Source organism: Mesocricetus auratus, unplaced genomic scaffold, assembly GCF_017639785.1.
Source record: "Mesocricetus auratus isolate SY011 unplaced genomic scaffold, BCM_Maur_2.0 Super-Scaffold_100023, whole genome shotgun sequence".
NCBI classification, from domain to species: domain Eukaryota; kingdom Metazoa; phylum Chordata; class Mammalia; order Rodentia; family Cricetidae; genus Mesocricetus; species Mesocricetus auratus.
The window spans coordinates 23,267,937-23,287,728 of record NW_024429204.1 but is presented as its reverse complement, the minus strand read 5'-3'; positions in this window follow the sequence as shown (position 1 = coordinate 23,287,728).

Genomic DNA, 19,792 nt, shown 5'->3' with positions numbered 1-19,792 from the left:
TGTGGTCTATGAGCTAAAGCTAAAGATGGTTATATGTTTAACTATGTTCACTTTCCACAAATACCTAAGTATATAGCAGTATTCTTTATCTTTCCTTTTTCAAAACCTAAAATTTAACTGTTTGGTAAGCCTGGCGGTGGTGGCACACACCTTTTTTTTTTTTGTTTTGAGACAGGGTTCCCCTGTAGCTTTGGAGGATGTCCTGGAACTCACTTTGTAGACCAGGCTGGCCTCGAACTTACAGAGATCCGCCTGCCTCTGCCTCCCGAGTGCTGGGATTAAAGGCGTGCGCCACCAACGCCCGGCTGGTGGCACACACCTTTAATCCAAGCATTTAGGAGGCAGAGGCAGATGGAGTTCAAGGCCAGGCTGGTCTACAGAGGGAGTGCCAGGACGGGCTTCAAAGCTACACAGAGAAACCCATCTCAAATAAAAAAAGGTAGTAGTTAACCAAGCAGTGAGTTCCAAGATAGCCAGGACTGTTTCATAGAGATACCCTGTCTCAATAAGTCAAAATAAAATGAATACTTTTGCTGTTTGGTATATCAAGGTAAAGTTTGCTGGCTGTCCTCTGGAAGGCTCTGGGAGCACTTGCCAGTTGTGAAGCTTTGGATGGGCTATTTGTGAGCTTGAGCTTTTTCTCCCCCTCTGTGGATGGGAAGAGTGACTGGCAGTGCAGGATTAATCTTGGCACTCGGTGGTGGTTAACATGCCTTGTGTTTTGTGCTTGGTACTCACTTGCTGTGTCTGACTATACTGCAGAGAGGGTGATTTCTATTTACATGCTATATTTGATCCTAAATGGAAGGGGCACACTTCACTCTTTTCTCTAGTCCCAAAATCTCTTCTCTATATACAAAATCAGTGCTTGACAATGAATGATGATTTGAGTGAACCATGGAGTCTCACAGGCTATCCCCATTTTCATGTAATTGCATAGTGGCTCTCAGAACACATTGGGAGCAAGTTCCACATTGGCACACCCCACTCCTTTTTCATACACCCATGGACACCTTCATCCTGCTACCCTGAGGGATGTTCTCTAGAGGGTTGCAGGGAAGATGGCAAGACTGATTTCTTCTTGAGATGAGAGAATGAAACTGAAGCATAGTAGTTACGAAATGCACACTGCCCATTGCCCAGGCTAGCTCTGAAGAAGAGATCATTTCAGTTGGATGAAGGTACATAAGTTCTGAATGCTTCTTTAGTGTTACAGTGACATAAGTAGGGGAAATCCACTGATAAACTTCTTAAATTCGCTTTCCCAAATTAACACCTCTGGGGAATCTTTCTTACTTGGTTCAGGTACACACTGCTGATACATTCTTCTGACCTGCTAAGGTGGCAGCTTAGGAGTGTGTTTGGGCAAGACAGCCAACCCCAAGTTCAAGTACCACCTGGTGTACTGGTTCTGTGACATTCTGCAGCACGTAGATGCTCTTTGAATATCCATATTTCCTAATTTGGAAGAATGAACTGTACTCCACAGAGTTTGTTTTTAGAAAGCAAGTGAGATAACCTGCATGAAAAAAAATCCCCAAACCGCAGCTTGACAGAGAGGTAGCTGCTAAAAGAACAGAAAACCATTATTATTGTTATTTACACATTGATAACCTATGTTCTTTGAATAATAGATTCTCTTTACGCTGTAATTTAAATATTTCATACATGTTTATTTTGTCTTCTTGTTGGCAACAGCTACAGATTGAATTTCCTTCCAGAGTCTCAAGATAATTAATGTTTTGAGACATGATGCAATTTTTCCAGTGAGAGATGATGAGTTTTGAAGCACTTTCAAGCGGTTGAGAGAAATCTGCATAGTCTAGAGGGAAGCATGTTTCTGGGGCCCGTTGTAGCATCTCTAATCAGCTACCTCCAAGGCTACCTCTTCCTCTTCCTGAGCAGACTTCTCACAGGGCAAAGAATACCTTGGAAAGCTCATGTGGAAAATCAAGCTTGCAGATGAAATAAAAGTAAACCTTCAGCTGAACAAACTAAGGAAATTGTTCTGAGACCCAGGAAGCTCCTCCATTTAACCACATTGGCCCTTGATAGAGGAAGAGAGAGGTGTGAAAGTCGCAACCAGAGAGATGACATCATGGGAAAGTTGTGCAGGAATATTGATGGTTTTGAAAATGAGAAAAAAGGCTATGAGCCAAGGAGAGTAGACATTTTTACCAAGCTGGAAAACACTAGTAGTCAATGTTCACTTGAGCTTCCAGAAGGAACCCAGTCTTCCTGAAACCCTGACCTTAGCTGGGGGAAGACAGCTTTGATTTTCTGATCTCCACACTCCTATCATAAGACTGTGTTTGAAGCTACTGAATTTGTGGTAATGTGTTACAACAATGAGGTTATTCAGCCTGGGAAAGTCTATTCAACAAGAAGGGAAAGCCTCTGAGGACTCCTTCAGGACACCTGACTCTACATAAGCCAAATACATGCAGATCCCTGTCTGTCCAAAGGTTGCAATAATGATGATGTCACCCACAAGAGCAAGTCTCTATGCATCTGTGAAGATGTGTCTTTCTTTTCTGAAGACTTCCAGCATGGAACTCCATGCAAACAAATTCAGCGTCAACCACACCATATGATAACATGCAAGTTTACACAGTGTTTCCCTTAAAAGCACGAGGTAAAAATTGTCCCTTCCTTCCTTCTTCCCTTCCTTTCTTCCTTCCTCACTTCCTTCATTCCTTCCATATTTATAGTAATGATGAAAGTTTCTAAAACTCCTGGGTGTTAGAGAAAATGTGAATTCAACATGAAGTAGAGAACCCAGAGAGATGAACCTAGGAGTGTGAAAAGTGAAGGCATTTTATTTGAAATGCTCTTTGTCCCTGGTCAAATAGACACAGCCCACAGTGAAAATAATAGAGCCAAGTGTTACACTATGGGCACTGGCCTCTCTGGGTCATCACCTGTCACCCAGTGCCACCATTCAGAGAACATGGTTTTATCTGGTATCTATTCCTCTACTGAAGTCCCAGTGTGAGAGTTGTCAAGTCAGACGGTCATGCATCATACAATCTGAAAACCAAAGCAGTTTCTTCCACACATTGAGTGTGTTCAATTATGTGTGAGGGTCCATTTTATAGAATATCTGGCTCCAGGACCCACTCCCATTTGATGACAAATTTGGACTTGCTTTGTGGTTGTCAAACCACTCCACTGAGTAATTGTTAAATCCACGAGAGGCCCTTAAACCCTCTTGAAGATGTGTGATCTCAGAGCCAGAGAGCTTGCTCAGTTAGTAAAGTGCTTGTCGTGCAAGCATGAGGACCCGAGTTCCATTCCCAGTGCTGAGGAGGCAGAGTGAGGAGGCAGAGATAGGTAGATTCCTGGGGCACACTGGCCAACTCCCGTCACCTAGTGAGTGACCTTCCTGCCAGTGACAGATCTTGTTTCAAAACAAAACAAAAATGAAAAGATGGAATGTGCCTGAGAATGCCCAAGATTGTCCTACAAATACACACACACACACACACACACACACACACACACACACACACACACACAAAACAGATTAGGGGAGGAAGAGGAGCGTGAGGCCCAGAGTCAATCAGATGTTGATTTCAATGCTACCTCATTTTGTCAATAGCTGTGTGACCCAATGTCTAGCAGTTGACTTCTCTGAGCATAAACTTCCAAAAGAGCAAGTGGCTATGCTAATAGCAATAAATAAATAGAAGTTCTAAGTGATAATGTGGAAGAAATCTCCTGTCATATAGCAGATGTTCAGAAAGGTTATAAGTAAAGCATGCAATAAACTCATGGAGTATCCACAGTGTGGGTAGATACTGGGGTACAAACAAAACCGAAACAAATACAGTATCAGACTCAGAACTGTACACCAGGAAAGCTTGAAACAAAGTGTGCATGCCCACTAAAGACTGTGTGCTCGTGGTATGTCAAGTTCTGTTCAAAGGGTTTTCCACGCGACAACTAAGGCCATCACTTCTCCTAGCCTATGGATACTACATGTTATCACAAGTCTCATCTCACAGATGAGGACACTGAAGCATAAACAGAGGGCAAATAACCTGACCTTGGACTCAGGCAAATGGTTCTGGGGCCTACTTACTAAAAGCTATACTCATAATTTGGCTCACCAGAAACTGGCACACTTAAGAGGGATGAGGCCAGAGAATGGAAACAGTGTGGAACAGAAAACCCCAACTTCATCTGAGGAGTTGAGAAGAAGGGACTCAGGTGAGGTAGTAGCCTCAGTGAGGACCTGGTAGAGTAGAGACCTGTGTTGGATAGAGAACTGTGTTGACTTTATGTTATTAGACTACAAAATAATAATTGGTTCCTGAAGAATACAGTAGCTCAAAAAATCAATCAAGCAACAAAAACACTCTCAAATAAAAGTTGGCCCAAATGTGTATCTTCTCCCATCTAAGTCCTGAGCAGAACAAGTAGCTATTTTTTTTAGAGGCACAAATGGGGCCTGGTGAGTGGACAGTGAGGAGTAAGGATTTCATTATCACACGTGGTCTGATTCCTTCTTTGTGACCTTGACAGGACACAAATCAGCTTGCTAAACCCGTGTCATCAGCAACACAAGAATAGTAACCCTTCTCGATGAAGAACTCAAGACGAAACAGAGCCCCACATGTAAAGTAATGGGGAAACTCAAGTTTTCTGTTCCCTTGCCTTCTAATATCCAAAGTTGCAAACTGACTCAGAGAGCAGGGAGGCTAGGCACAGGTCCAACTAGCAGACCTCTCACCTGGTCTGTTGTCTGTCTTTAAAGCAATGGTTGGTTTCCTCTGAGGTCTTAACTGGTCCTCAGTTACCACATTCCCCACAGAACACCCAGGAGACATTTAAAGTCTTTTGCTTGGCATTTGTAGAGGAAACAATACATCAGTTTATATGAATAAATCCAAATGCCTCACAAACAAATGAAATGAAATTGGGCTGGCCAATTACAGTACTGACAGTATTGGGAATTTTGGTTCTCTTCTATTTGTTTATTGGCTGGCTGGAAGTACACAGTAAGTAAAGAAATAGATACAGAGTCAGATCTCACCAAATACCAGAGAAACTGGAATTCATAAAGGTGGGAACTTCTCAGGGATACCTAGAGCGTTGGGATGGAAAATGGGCTAAGGAGAGTCCGATTAGCCCCCTGGTTTTCTAATAGCTGTCAATGGTTTCTAAGGCTGGAGGAAAGATGACACAGTGTCACCTGTAGAATGGAGACTTCAATCGGGGATTTCTGGAGCTGTGCAAGGGCAGCATTTGCACTGGTGGGCTGAAGGGATTTGCTACTCAGAGCAAAGAATTTAAATTTCAAATTTAAACAGAAAGCTGCTGATAACTGACTAATTTCCCTTCCCAGGAGGAGCAAAATGGAGTAAAACTGCTCTAACCCAACAGAGCCTCCCTTCAAGACATTTAAGAACTTGTTTTCTAATAGATGCAGTAATCCTCGCGCTGTTACTTCTCACCAGCCCCTTTCAGGAAAGCCAGCTCCTTTGATCACATTTGCATGTGATTTTCATATTGGACACTCAACCCCAAATTCATGCCAGTGGCTGATCACAAGTCTGTTACCTTTCCAGTTCATGGTTGTTAAATGCAAAAATGCCCAGGGTTTCAGCATGCAAAGCCATCACTCAAGACAGGGAGGAGGTTCTCTATTATTGCTCTTTTCCAGATGAAGTTTAGGGCACTGGTGTACACTTCCCATGTCTTTCAGACAGTCCTGAAAGACACCCACAGTAGTGTGTGGCCTGGACCAGTCAGCTATGGAAGAAACTTACTGGAATCCAGAGGACATCTGAGTCTCGACTGTCACATGACAATAGTAAAGCATGCTAACTTTGATAGGCATGGTGATGGCAGTATTGCAATGAGGGAATTATATTATTTTCTAGAGCTGCTTTCTGAAATGGTTGGGAATAAGATGTCATGATGGCTGCAATTTTCATAAAGTATAAGTACTCTTGAATATCAAGTCCAAAAGAGATAAAAAGGAAAATGTTCATGCAGTCAAATATTTATAAGTTTTGAAATTGGTCCATGACACCAATGTCCATTATAATATTCTTTTACTTTTCCTTATGGGAAAATGGGTACAGTAAAATGTGTTGAATGTGAGTCTCCCTACTATAATCTAAACAGAGTTGTTGAAGTTGATGTCTGACCCTCTGTATCTGCTGATGATATGTGGGAAGCAAGAGCTTTAACCCTCTTAGGAGATTACTTTGAAACGTCAAGCCATTGAGAAAGATAAGGAGTCAGGCCTGTTTGTGCAGACTTGTAATCCCAGCTACCAGGAAGTCAAGATAACAGGATCCCAAACTGAAGACCAGCATGGGTTAAGAATGACTTCCAAGCTAGCCTGGAAGCTGTTATGTAATGAGATCCTGTCTCAAAACAAAAAAGAAAGAAACAGAGGAAGGAAGGAAGGAAGGAAAGAAAGAAGGAAAGAAGGAAAAGAATGCAGTGACTGTGGTGGCAAAATCTGCATAAGACCTACTCAAGATCAAAGTAATCAAAACTCCAAGCCTGTACCCATACATATTTGAGGAGACATCGGGAGTTGATGGCACTGTGGATGGGAGACTCTCTTTCCTTTGGGAATGTGACACGGGTGGGATGCCTATTCCTCAGAGCCAGCTCCATGTTCATTCACATACAAGCCACACTAACTAGACTTGGAATTATAAAGGAGTTACATATAAACTCCTATAATTTAGGCGTTATAAAAAAGGATAGGAGCCAGGCGTTGGTGGCGCATGCCTTTAATCCCAGCACTCGGGAGGCAGAGACAGGCGGATCTTTGTGAGTTCGAGACCAGCCTGGTCTATAAGAGCTCGTTCCAGGACAGCCTCCAAAGCCACAGAGAAACCCTGTCTCAAAAAACCAAACAAAAAAAAGAAGGATAGGAGAAGGAAGAAGAAAGAAAGGAAGAGGAGGTGAAGTTGGAAGGGGACTGTGTTGGAAGGGATCTGTGAGGTGGGGAGAAGGGTGTGAATTTGACCAAATAATATATGTGTGTATAATGTATATATAATATATATGTGTATATAAAATGAAATTATGAAATTAAAAAGTAAATAAGAAATATAGTGACGGATGGGAGTACAGCTTAGTGTTAGAGTTCTTGGTTAACCTGCACGGAGCTATAGTTTCAGTTTCCAGAACAGAAAAGTAAAAATAAATAAAGAAATGTAAACATGTAAGGAGTGACAGCCAAGCAGTCCTCTGCAGGAAGACCTTCTCCTAGACTTTGTAACTCTGACCTCCCCTGTTCTCACCACAAAGAGTTTGACGGGCATAGCTAGGAAAAGGATTTATGTCCCTGAACCAAACTCAATGCCATCATTATCTAGGGAAACACATGATAAAAAGTAGAGTCATCCAATGGGTGTCCTGTGCCAGGAGATGAAAAGGAAATAGGTTTTCTGAATCTCTAGGAAGCTGCACACAGTAAACATCCTGGAAACTCACTCTGCTTTCTCTAGAGTGGGCTAATATGGCCTTCCTAACTCTGAATTCTGTTTTCTTCCCAAGGAGTCTGAACTGCAAACTCTCCTAAAACCCACGTCCACATTGATAATCGGTCTGGGGTCATGTGTCACATAGTCCTTCCCCTGTAACAACTCTTCTCCATGCTACATTCTCCACCCGGCAAAGTCTGATATGTACAGGAAATGCTACCTTCAGCTTTGGGCTGTGGTGAAGCTTCAAGGCCCGAAAGAAGAGTGTAAGCTGCACCAGATCTTGGCTGACTCCCTGTTCTGTTTGTCCTTGTATTCTATAGACAGGTTTCAACTGCTGTCATTCATCTTGTGTTTGCATGAAAGTCTCCATCCCTCCCCCAAGAGTTTCTCCGTGAAGTTATAGAAATGCCTGATCATAATAATATCAAAATATGTGATCATGACAAGGAGGAAGTACAAAAGGGAGGGAGAGAAAAGGAGAGGAGAGCTGAGCCCTTAGAACACAGCAATAACTAAGCACTTTGTGCTGTCATTGAATCCTCACAGTATCTCTCTGAAGAGTGTACTTTCCTTGTCCCCATTGAGTAGAAACTGATACCAGAAATGTGATGTCCTGGAGGGTGCAGGATGTGGGCTTGAACACAACCATTCTGACGTATGAGCAGGCTCTGTTGACTATCAACTAGTCATTGACTCAGTGGTTCACACACTGTTTAGCTTTTGATTTTGTTTGCTTTTTACAGATCATTCTATATGTGGCTGATTTTATTTTCATTGAAAGTGATTTGGGGCTTCTTTTCTTCTCTGGTTTTAATAATTTGGGTACATCTCTATTTGTTGTGTACCTTTTAAATGGTCAGTTGAGACTGCATGCATTTCCAACCATCATCGAGATCTATTGTCTACAGTTGGGTTGGTTATTTTGCAGTTGTAGGTTTGTTGTTAATTCCTCTTCTTCTTCTTCTTCTTCTTCTTCTTCTTCTTCTTCTTCTTCTTCTTCTTCTTCTTCTTCTTCTTCTTCTTCTGTTTGACAAAATTCAAACTAGAAGACAGAACCCTTCTAGAAGTTTTTTGTGTGTTTGACATTGTGGATTCCTTCCTACAACTCTTTTTTTAAATGTATTCTTGTTATAAATGAGTTTCTTCCTATACTCTTCTATGTTAAACTACATGTCTTCTTCCTTTATGTATAAAACTTCTTTAACTATCTGATAATACATTTTTAATGAATTGCCTTGGTTCAAAATTATCTATGTCCACCAAATCAAGATAATAGGATAAAATTAACCATTTATACCTTAGTATAAGCTAGTCAATCTTCCCCTTATTTTATCAGTCTATGTACCTAGAAGGAGATTAAAAGTAAAGAATTATAGGAACCATAAGTACTGTGATGCTAAGAAGGAGAATAAACCAGGGCACTGCATTCTTGATAATCTTGTAGAGTATATATCATAGAGCACACGTATTTCCATCTGTCAATATAAATCATCCTTGCTAGCCTTATTCCCAGGAATAAACAAGTCTCTGATGTTTGAGGAGCAAAAATGGGTGGTATATTACATCAAACACAGGATTAAACACAGTGATTTCATGGAAATGTACAACATTATTATGATTCATACCCTATAATCCCTGAAACTGGATATAGGCACAATTTTATGCCGATAGCCATACACCTTAGTGCTCACGTATAAGAGCTTATGTCTGAAATGACAGAAGGACTGTCTACCTCTTTACAGTGGGTGGCAAAGATCACTTGGGTTTCAGTGCAAGGAATTCAACCTTGGGATCTGGAGACAGACAGCAAGCAAGAAAGCCAGTAACATGTCTTGTGATTCCCACAAACTGGATGACTCAATCTTTAAATGCAAGTAGTTGATCATTGCAACTTGGCTAGACTCCAGATGACCTTCACAAATGTCACAGAAACTATGTGTGCCATCAGTAGAAACACGATGAGTATTTCCCCTGGCCAAACCAATTCTTTTTCATGTTGTTGGCCATCAAGAGAGAGTTTTTTTTCTGCTCTTTCTCTTAAAGCTGAGACGGTGATGCCACAAGACTGGCCAGACCATATTTCTCAGAGAGGGAAAATGGGACAGGGTATTTCTTACTTCTGAGGCCACTAAGTTAGGAATGCTTTGGAAACTGGTCTTAGCAGTGGCTAGGTCAAATGCTAGACTTATCTCCCTTATCCAATAATATCCCCTGTTACGTCAAAAATGTAAAACCTCTTCACTATGGATAAAAGCCCTGAATGATGCCAAAAAGGATTTTCCAGCTCCCCCAGATCACAATAAAGGAATGAAGAAAGGAAGAAGTGTCTGTCCCTGTTATTCTAATAGAAAAACTGTGTATATGCTGGTCAATTTCCTCTTGACTGACTCGTCTAAACTAGTTGACCTCATCATGGCTGACTTTAAGGGAAACAGGAAAATGGTCATTCGTACTGGAGAAAACATATTTATGAAGGAACGCAGCCAAGTGGGATTTACTTCTCGGGATGGAGAAATTCACTGAGCTGCTGTCAGTGGGGTTACCAGTATGCTGGGAGCCTGTGTAGAACACGCAGCACCTAGAGAAACAGTACTGTGCAAGTCACTAGGATAAGAACTTAAATGGCTTATGGTGCCCCCCCTTTTAAGCATGAGTTCAAATCACCCTGCTTTCCCAAGAAAATTGCCAAATAAGGTCACATAGCTAGTACCAGGAGAAATACAGGGGCCAGCCCAGGAACATTAACTCTTCACCCTTCACCTGTTTTTAGCCCTGTGAAAGATGGCCTGGTTTTTTTTCTTTTTTGTCCTCTCTCTTCTCAGGTGAGGCTCACTTGGGTGAAATGGATAGCTCTTTATGCAAAGCATTGACCTTCAGTGGGGGTGATTTGCATGCATTCATTGCCTCTGTTCCTTTAACTTCCTTTTTGTCTTCCTTGAGATAGAGTGTAGCTCATTGTGTAGCCCATGCTTGGCCTCAAAGGGCCAGGAATCCTCCTGCCTTGACCTCCTAAGTACTGGACTGTAGGCATGATGCTTTCACAGCATCCTTTAGAGGTGAGCCTAAGAAGATGAAGGGAAGTTAGAGCCTCGCTTCTGTGTGGGCCTCTTTCTGTCTTAGAGCAAGTGATCTGATAGAGGAGGAATAAAGATATCATTGGGCGCAGAGACCTGACGTCGCTATATATTTGAGAGGAAAAAATGTCCAAGAAAAGTCCAAACAACAGATAGAACTTCTCATCTTGTATAAGTCCCCCTCTCTATTAGGACTTGATTCTCACAAACACAACTAATAGTCAAGGAGTATACTACAATGGACTAACCTTGACCCTCAGAGTCTAACAGAGCTTGGCAACCTCAGCCCTTACAAGCACAGGTCTTAGAAGTTAATTCCCATAGCCTCTGAGTCTTGCCAAGAGCTGTGAGAAGAAAGGGAAGAGCCCAAGTATAAACAGCTGCCTAGACCTGTCTGGAAACCACCACCATTTCTCAGCCATCAGAGGGTTAAGAAAGCCAGCTTGAATGCAGCCATGAAGTTGGGGTATCTTATTTCGGGACAGAAGTTCTATGATTTCAGCTTGTCTATGACTGCCCAGCTCCACGCTGAGTATCGTGGCTGCCTGTGGGATGTGTAAGCAGATCCGGGGCTCACTTGGCAGTAATGCTCTTTGAAAAAGCATTGTGTTTTAGTAAGTCATTTTTCTCTCCTCCGGCGACGTTCCCATGAATTAGACTGCAAGGCACTTTATGCAAAACGGCTGACCTTCACTGGCTCTGATTTGCATTGTCATCAGTCCTTTATTCTTCTAAAGTGCCTTCATTTTGCATAATGTTATAATGATATTCAGGCTTGGCAGTTAGCACTATTTCATTTCTCCAATTATAGCCATTTTAGGCAAAGCTATAGATAACCTTCAGAAACCCATGCCTGTGAGATCTTTCATTCACAAGGAGGAAGCAATGAAATTGGTCTCTTTTTAGCAGGAGGATAAAACTGAAAAGCTCATTGGGAGTGGAAATCTGAACTCCAAGAATAGATTTTTCTTTCCATTCGTGGGGATTGAGAAAGTGATGTATACACTGCCATGAAAATATATGCATCATTGGATAGTTACCATAGTAAAGCTTGTGATTGAAGCAGGGGCCATTCTCATGAGTAGCATAATCCTAAGCCACTGGTGTGTATCTGGAAGGGTGTCTCAATGGACCATTTATCTTTCAACTGTCCCTATGGGACAACAATGCCTTCCCCATGCTAGAGATCAAAACAAGTCAGTGGGCAGTAACATAGTGCATACCTTTCTGTTTCTTTTGCTACCTGAAATGAAAATCTTCCTGCCTCTTCTATTAAAGTCAGTTCTAGGGAGACACAAACACAGATTCTGGTAGGTAGAAATGAAAACGGGGTAAGGAGAAGGGGTGCAGATACAACCCCAGATCAAATGTCAATTGTCTTATACTTTGCTAAACACAATTTGGATGTGTGAAGCAGTACAAGGAAACATCAATACTGTTCTATATGTCGCCTATTCTCCAGACACTGAGCTAGGTATAATTAACACCGATTGTACCTATCTTCAACAAGGCCTAGATCCTGGTCAGGACATTGTGGTGGGCTAAGAAAACAATAAATGGGTTATTGCAAAGCCGAGAACTTGAAGGTCCAAAGCAGAAATCAGTTAAATTTTAGTGCACGACTCATTCATTTCTCTACTACTGTTTTACTCTCCCTCACCTCAATTTAAAAATTTAAATACTCAATTTGAATATTTGAGAAAAATGCTACACTTATTCTCTGCTGGTTGGTAGAAAAGTGGAACTAATCAGTTCCTAAACAATTTACTGAAATTTAAGACCATGTTTTCATTGTTGTTCTTCTGTTCAGCATTGTCTTATACCCGCTCTCCTCTAAGAATCTGGGACCATGGATTCCAGGACCTATGAACCAATGTAAAGAAAGCAGCCCCCAGGTCTGATGTTGTGTATACAATGAGCATCATCTCTTCCAGTATCCCTACTTTTACCTTCCCCATGGTTGTTCAATGCCATGGCTACATATATCCATGAATAATGAGCACTTGTCTAGACTTTCCTCCATTCGGTTGTATCACATGCTTCCACCATGCCCTGAGTCTGACCAATATCTCAGTTCTCACTTTCTCAAAACTCTGAGTCTGCTCTAGGCTGTAGCTCCAGCCCTGGTGCATCATACCTAACTGTGCTACAACCTAGAGAGTCTCAACGCTACCCATTAAACCTCTTTCCGGCAACCGCATTCTCTTAAGTCCCACAGAAGTCCCACTCTTTAGCTTGCTGCCAATATGCATCGTGGTGTCATTCATGAAATCTCAGCAGGACTGTGGGACACAGCCCTCTGCCTCATGTGGCCACCCAACAGAGCCAGTATACCTTGTGTCCCTTGTCAGTGTCACAGATGAGGGTCTACCCCAGTTGCATTCCCAGCCCGCCTCTGACTTCCCTCTCATTCCTCCGGGTTCAAGAGGAGTGAGCCTCTCCCATTGTAGAAACCTTGCTAAGGAAACTCAGCATCCTCTCACCACCATCTTCACTGCACAACACTGACTGACTGGATGTAGGGAGGCAGGGACACTAAACTTAGTCGGTAAGTATCTGTAAATATAATTCTTTTGGCCTTTCAGTATCTGGGCTATCATTCTCCAAATACTAGAGCAGCAATTTTTCCCCCATTTTGCAGATAAGAAGAAAGACAAAAGTCAATAAAATTGAGTGCACATTTCTCTCACCACCTCAGGCACAGTACATTTTAGAAATTTCCAAACGAAATGTGTCATTTGTTTTGTTCCTTTGACAGGTATTTGCCTGTTCCTGCAAGAGAGATGTCCTTTTAAGATATCATTTCCCTGGGCAATTTCCTTCTTTTCCTTTTCCGTGTGTGTGTGTGTGTGTGTGTGTGTGTGTGTGTGTGTGTGTGTGTGTGATTCCATCCACCTCAGAATGTGGCCATAGTCTTCGATAGCTAGACTTTTAGACTCAACACTTCATTTTGGCTTTGTACAGCTTTCTGCCCATCGCATAATTTCACCTGATAGAAACGTGGGCTCCTCTAGTAGGTGAATATTCACAATGGTATTTACTTTAAATTTCTGTTCAAACCACAGTTTCCTCTAATATCTTGCTAGAATTTGGGGGTCTTTGTTCATCACTCCTCACTGTCTTGATTCTTGACTAGTTTATATTCTTCATCTCCATGAGATCTTGCCTTTCTCTGTATCCCTCCATCTTCTGCTATGTACTAGAATCTCATGACTTCTCACTGTCCAGCAGTAAGGTCAGGTGTGTATGGCACATTTCAGAGGACATGATCACTTCTATCTTGGCAACCTAATAAGTTACATATTGCCATATTTAGCCTTACAATTCTTGTCTTACCACCTGTGCTGTGGCACATTTCCCATAGACCTGCTGAAGCTGATCTTCATGCTCCTTCAAGTGGGCTTTCAATCATTGTGCAGCAGCTAATAATATCTTTTCTGTCTTAAATAAGCATCCAAGCCTCTTTACTTAGGCCAGTAAACCTATCCTTCTAGATCAGGGGTTCTCAACCTTCCTGATGCTGCAGCCCTTTAATACAGTTCTTCATGTTGTGGAGACCCCAAACATAAACTTATTTTCATTGCTACTTCATAACTGAAGTTTGCTGCCATTGTGAATAATAATTGCAAATATCTTTGGAGATGGAGGTTTGTTAAAGGGGTCGAAATCTACAGGCTGAAAACATGTAATTGAGACACATTCTGAATGCAAACTATTTCTGAACTACTTTTTATTTTCTTTTTCTTTTTTTTTTTTTGAGACAAGGTTTCACTGTGCAGCTTTGAAGCCTCTCCTGGCACTCGCTCTGTAGACCAGGCTGACCTCCAACTCACAGAGATCCGCCTGCCTCTGCCTCCCAAGTTCTGGGATTAAGGGCATGTGCCACCAAGACCGGCAGCTGCTACCTTTCCTGAAGACATTACATCTCCACTCACATGACACCTTTTCAGCCATAAGAGTGTGCAACCACCTCAGGGGAACATTCGCCGATCTGCAAATACAGATTAGGTTAGGATTCCTTCCACCTTAAGCCAAAGTTTTCAGAGATTTCCCTTTTCTCAGGCTTCCTCTTTCCGTAAGCTAAAACCACCCAGTTAAAACTGATTGCAGCGGTTTTCCCCATTTCTCACTCTCTCCTCATGCAAGGGAGACCCAGGGATTTGGGAGGAGGAGCTGGTCAAGTTTACCCTGAACCACTCTTCCCAACCCCCAGCTCTGTCCCTCCCTTCTTGTCTCTCAACCCTTCATGTTTGACTTCCTAAGCACTCATTTTGCTGTCCTCTCCACAGAGTGTGAGCATCTGAAGAAGCATGGTGAAGCAGGTCAGGGACAAAGTGTTCTTAATAGCATTCTGGTGTCATACCATGCAATCCCATACATATCTCCTTATCAGCAGAGATTGCATATTGCTACCTTTGCGCTTACTCTGGCACAACATGTGATATGGAGGAATGACCAGAACCTTCTGGCTCCTTCCTTATGGTTTTCGGCATTGTCAGTGTTAGCTTTTTTTTCCTTTGAGGGAATGTCACTACTTTTAAATTATTTTTATTTATTTTCATTTTCTTTATTTCGGGGACTATGTTTTAATTACACCATTTCTCCCTTCCCTTTCCTCCATCCAAATCCACCTGCATATTCCAGCCTACTCTTCTTCAATTCATGCCTCCCCATTCCAACAATTGTTATTGCATACGTATATATATGTATATATGTATGTATGTATGTATGTATTTGTATACACATGTATACTCCCAAGTATAGCCTGAGAGTCCATATGTCACTTTATGTATGTCTTCAGGGCTGACTGTTTGCACTGGACAACTGGTGTGCTCTTCCCTGGAAAGGGCTAACTCTCCTGCTCTCAGCTTTCCCAAGTTACCTGTAGTTCTTTGGGTAGGGTTGAGACCCTGTGGGCCTTTCCCCTAAAGGATTGCATGTCTGTCAGCTTGTGTTGACATGGTCATGTTGGTGCATTTTGCGCATGTCCCTTCTAGTGTTCCTAGAAGACACAGTCTCACAGGAAACTCCCAATCCTAGGACTCCTACAAGCTTTCGGCCATCTCCTCTTAAATTTTCCATGAGCCTTATACCCATTGGTTGTATAGTGGTCTCCATTTGTCACAAAGAGAAGGTTCTTTGATGATGGGTAGAGACTCGACTTGTCTGTGGATACAAGGACAAATGTTTATAGAGTGTTATTAGGGATTATTCTGGGTTAGTAAATTGATGGCCAATAGCCATGTCTTCACTAACACTGAGTAGTTAGTTAGGTTTCTAGTACCTAGACATGGTATCCCTTTTGTTAACCATGCCTTTAGAATGATTAGAGTCATTGGTTACTACCAAGGTATATGTGCCACTGCTGAACCTGTAAGATAATCATGCCATTCTGGTCATTGGTGTTGTTCACAGACTTCATTGCTGGGGTTGTGGTTGCCTCTCAACTTATTGTCTTCTGGTAATGTGAATGCTAGATATTCAGGTCAGTTCCAGCTCAGTGGCCTCTGGCGCTGTTTCTGATGTGCATGGTATCTTTAGCAATTCAGACTTACTTTCCATCTCTATGATTAACCAAGGGCAGCAGCAATAGCGTGTATGTTTTGGGCATCTCTTTGGGAGGCCTGGCCAACAACTCAAAAGAGGGCTTCTCATGTGTGGTATTGGGATTTTCTTTGGTTCTTTGGGGGAGCTTGCTTTTTGACTCTTTTGTCTGGCCTACAAATTCTTAGAATGTGAGGACCATGCTCCTCTTCCTGATTGATTCCCTTGTACCCCTTGCACTAACTCAGTAAATAGTTTAAGCAAATGAATGACTAAATGGATTAAACGTTTGAGTTACATTGATTGTTCATCATACATTTTTAGAACAAAATCACACTAAGAAATGATTGAATGGCAAATGCTTGCATGCTCTACTTAATTGACTGAGTCTTTATCACATTGCCTACTAACTCATGACACATGCACCTCACAAGTCTGCCACAAGTCTGCTGTGCCAACCAATGTTAGCTACAACCTGAGCTGTCTCTTAGCTTTGAACATTTTTCTTTTCCTTGCTTGGAACACTTCATGTCTCCCGTGGTGGCCTGGATGATCAACCTTAGCCCTTGGTTTTGACTCACACAAAGCATAGTATCAAAGAGCTAGTGGCAACATCTCTCACATTTGTCTTCCCTTGCTGTTTTTCTTTTCAGCCTTTGTGAACCAGTTCTGTCTCTTGCAGTGACTTAAAAATGATAGTGTGTCATTCAACCTCGCTCATCACCAACAAACTGATAGTCATTTAGAAAGCCAGTGATGTCTGCAGAAAATGAAAAATACTTTTTGTATGAATTTTGGAAATTTAACTGCTATTTTAGCCTCAATTTAAATCCCCTTCCCAGGTGATTTTCAGCCTATAATCAATGTATTTTATAATCTACTCTTTTTTAAGTTTATTTTTTTAATTTTATTTTGCACTCCAACAAAAGTTCTCCACACCTCCTCCTGGCACCCTTCGCCCCTTACCCCAGCACAAACTCATAATACATTCTTGCATTAGATTATTAGCAATTGTTTTGTTGAGATTATTTATCTCTATGGACTGGCCTAGTATTTTGACAAAGGAAGAAACCGCTACTACAAATACGACTTTTTGTGAGCTTTAGGTCTGTTACCATTAGCACAGAGAAGGAAACCACAAGAAAACTTCAAAGCATGTCTCATCACAGGGTGATCGACAAACAAGGAATGCTCTTTATCTATTAGTTCCTGTACCATAAATTATTTCTTCACTTCACGGCTTCGTTTTCAGACATGTGTCATATTATATGACTGCATAGATCATCTGAGAAGTTCTTCTGATCTTGACTGGTCTTGTCTGACCTGGAATAGATTCATACATTCATTTTTCGTCAGATGGGAAGCAGACAGCTCTGCTGATCTTGGTTGACAGTTCATCTCATATATGTGAAAGAGGACTGGTCCAAGAACCCTCTGGTGAGACCATTTAGCTATCTTGTGTTTTATCCTCCAAACCCGTTCAGGCTTGGTCTTGTGAAGCTGTTAGGAGTCTACTTCCAAGCAAATTCAATCATGCAAGAAGAAAGGCAGAAACACTCAAGACATTTCTAGGCCTTGACTCCAGGTATGGTTGCTGGTGTTTTGAAGACTAAAGACTAAAGACTAGAATAACAGGGCCACCTTTTAAAGGGAAAAGCATGAGGATAACAAGGAGTCACTAACTTGGGATATCAAAATGAAACCCATTTACTACTTCCTCTGCTGTATTCTAACAATACATGCCTTGTGAGAATATAGTGGGAAAGTCCTTCACAGCTTAATCGTTTCTGAAAGTAACATCACCATCACCACCAAGAATAAATAGTCTTCATAGAATATCAAGCACTAGACTGGAACTATGAACAAGTCTTCATATTTAATCCAAATAGCTACCCTAGAAAGCAGTATTTATCAAACTTTGGTCCTTCAGTTCAAAACCCCATGGGCTTAATGTAAGACTACTCTATGTGTAAAAGCAGATTCCAAATCATGTCTCCTGCAACATCACTTATCATGATGATAGCCTCTTGTCACATAGGGCTCTTGTCTCCCAGTAAAAACTCTTTGTTGAAGAGTTTATATACTAAATCCCTTCCCGCAGCATGAATTATTTGAATGGCCAAGGGGTGTATGAATGAACAAGTATGTGTGAAATTGAGAGGTGCAATGAAGAGCATAACTCAGGGATCATTTCTCAGTAATGGCTCACAAGTCATCTTGTACCAAGTCCTCAGGCCTTTCAAATCTGGGTGTCTACCCTCAAATAGTTGCTAAGCAACAACAATAGAATCTGTTTCCCGAAATGTCCCTCAGTACCAGGCCTGGCTTCTCCATTCCTGTTTTCTTCAAGGTACTAGATCAAGAAACGAAAGTTGTGCATGTTATCATGGCCAAAGCTAACCATGTTTAATAGCAGATGTGGAGGAGGTAGGGTACGGTGTGCAAGAAATGCCTGCTGCTTAATAAGGGCCTGACTTAGGGCACACTTTTATCTAATATATTCTTCAGCAGAATCACTTAAGTAAAACATTGTTACACACAATGAAAATTGCATCCGTCTGCTAAATAAGTCTCTGAATTGACCAAGAAAGTCCACCAAGACAGTCTTTAGATTTCTGTAACCTTACTAACCCTGGGTGTTAAAAGAGGGGCATTGCATTATACAGCATAGCACTTTATTTTTCTATTTTTCTGCTCAGTTCAAGTTCCATCCTATGTTCCAAGGACCTCTGGAGTGCCCAGGTGATGATGTAAGCCAAGATTGGCAAAGGTTTTCCATAGAAAAGCAGATGGCAAGTATTTTAGGATGCTTCAGCTGTGTAGTCTAAGCTGCAACCCTGCCATTTTGCACAGTTGTACCGTAAGAAAGTACATAAATGAATGTGCAGAGCTGTTTTCTCATAAAACTTTATTTACAAAACAGATTGTGGGCCAGAGATAGGGCTGTGATTTTTGACAGCAGCTCTGTCTGCCAGAAAGTCTGAAAATTTGAGTTGCTTTTCTTTGGAGAAGTTTGGCTTCTGAGTAGTGAGGTACAAGGGAACCTGACATAGAGATGAAATCCTTCCTTCCTCTTGACTCTCTGCAGTTGGAATATGTCCGTCTTGGCTGGGAATCAACCCTAGCCAGCGGATTTGCCATAAAACAATGGATTTCTCCTGGAGAAACTGAGTCTCGTAGAAGTGCTGGGACCCCATCACCCTCTGAAAAAAAGATCATTGGTTTCTACTACCAGCTAGCTGACTAGAGTTCTTGGACATGTAAAAAAAAGATGAATCAATGAATTAACTCAAATGCTTGAAAAGCAGTAGGCTCGCTGCAGGAAGACATGAGGCCTGGCCCTTTGTCAACTCCCTATCCCAGATGGTCATTTGATGATTGAGAGTGGGCCTTCCCACCCAGGAAACAAGTGAATCTGGCATTTCCCTGAGTGTCACCTGTGTCCCCATCTGAATCAGAGCATTATAAGCGCTTTTTCCAAAGTAGGCTGTCTATATCCTCCCTGGAAGCGAAGCTTCCGAGGGCTGATGCCTGCTGCTAATTGTCAATGAACTGAGGTCCAGGTGTGTGTGTGGGGGGAGTGGGCATGTCTTAAAAATTGGAAAATGCTTTAACGTTGTTGGACAAGGGAGATTCTTCCTGGTACAGGCACCAGTGGGAGCCTCCGGGTGCTCCAATCTTCTGCTCACAGCTCCTTGCTCAAGAGGAAATGCA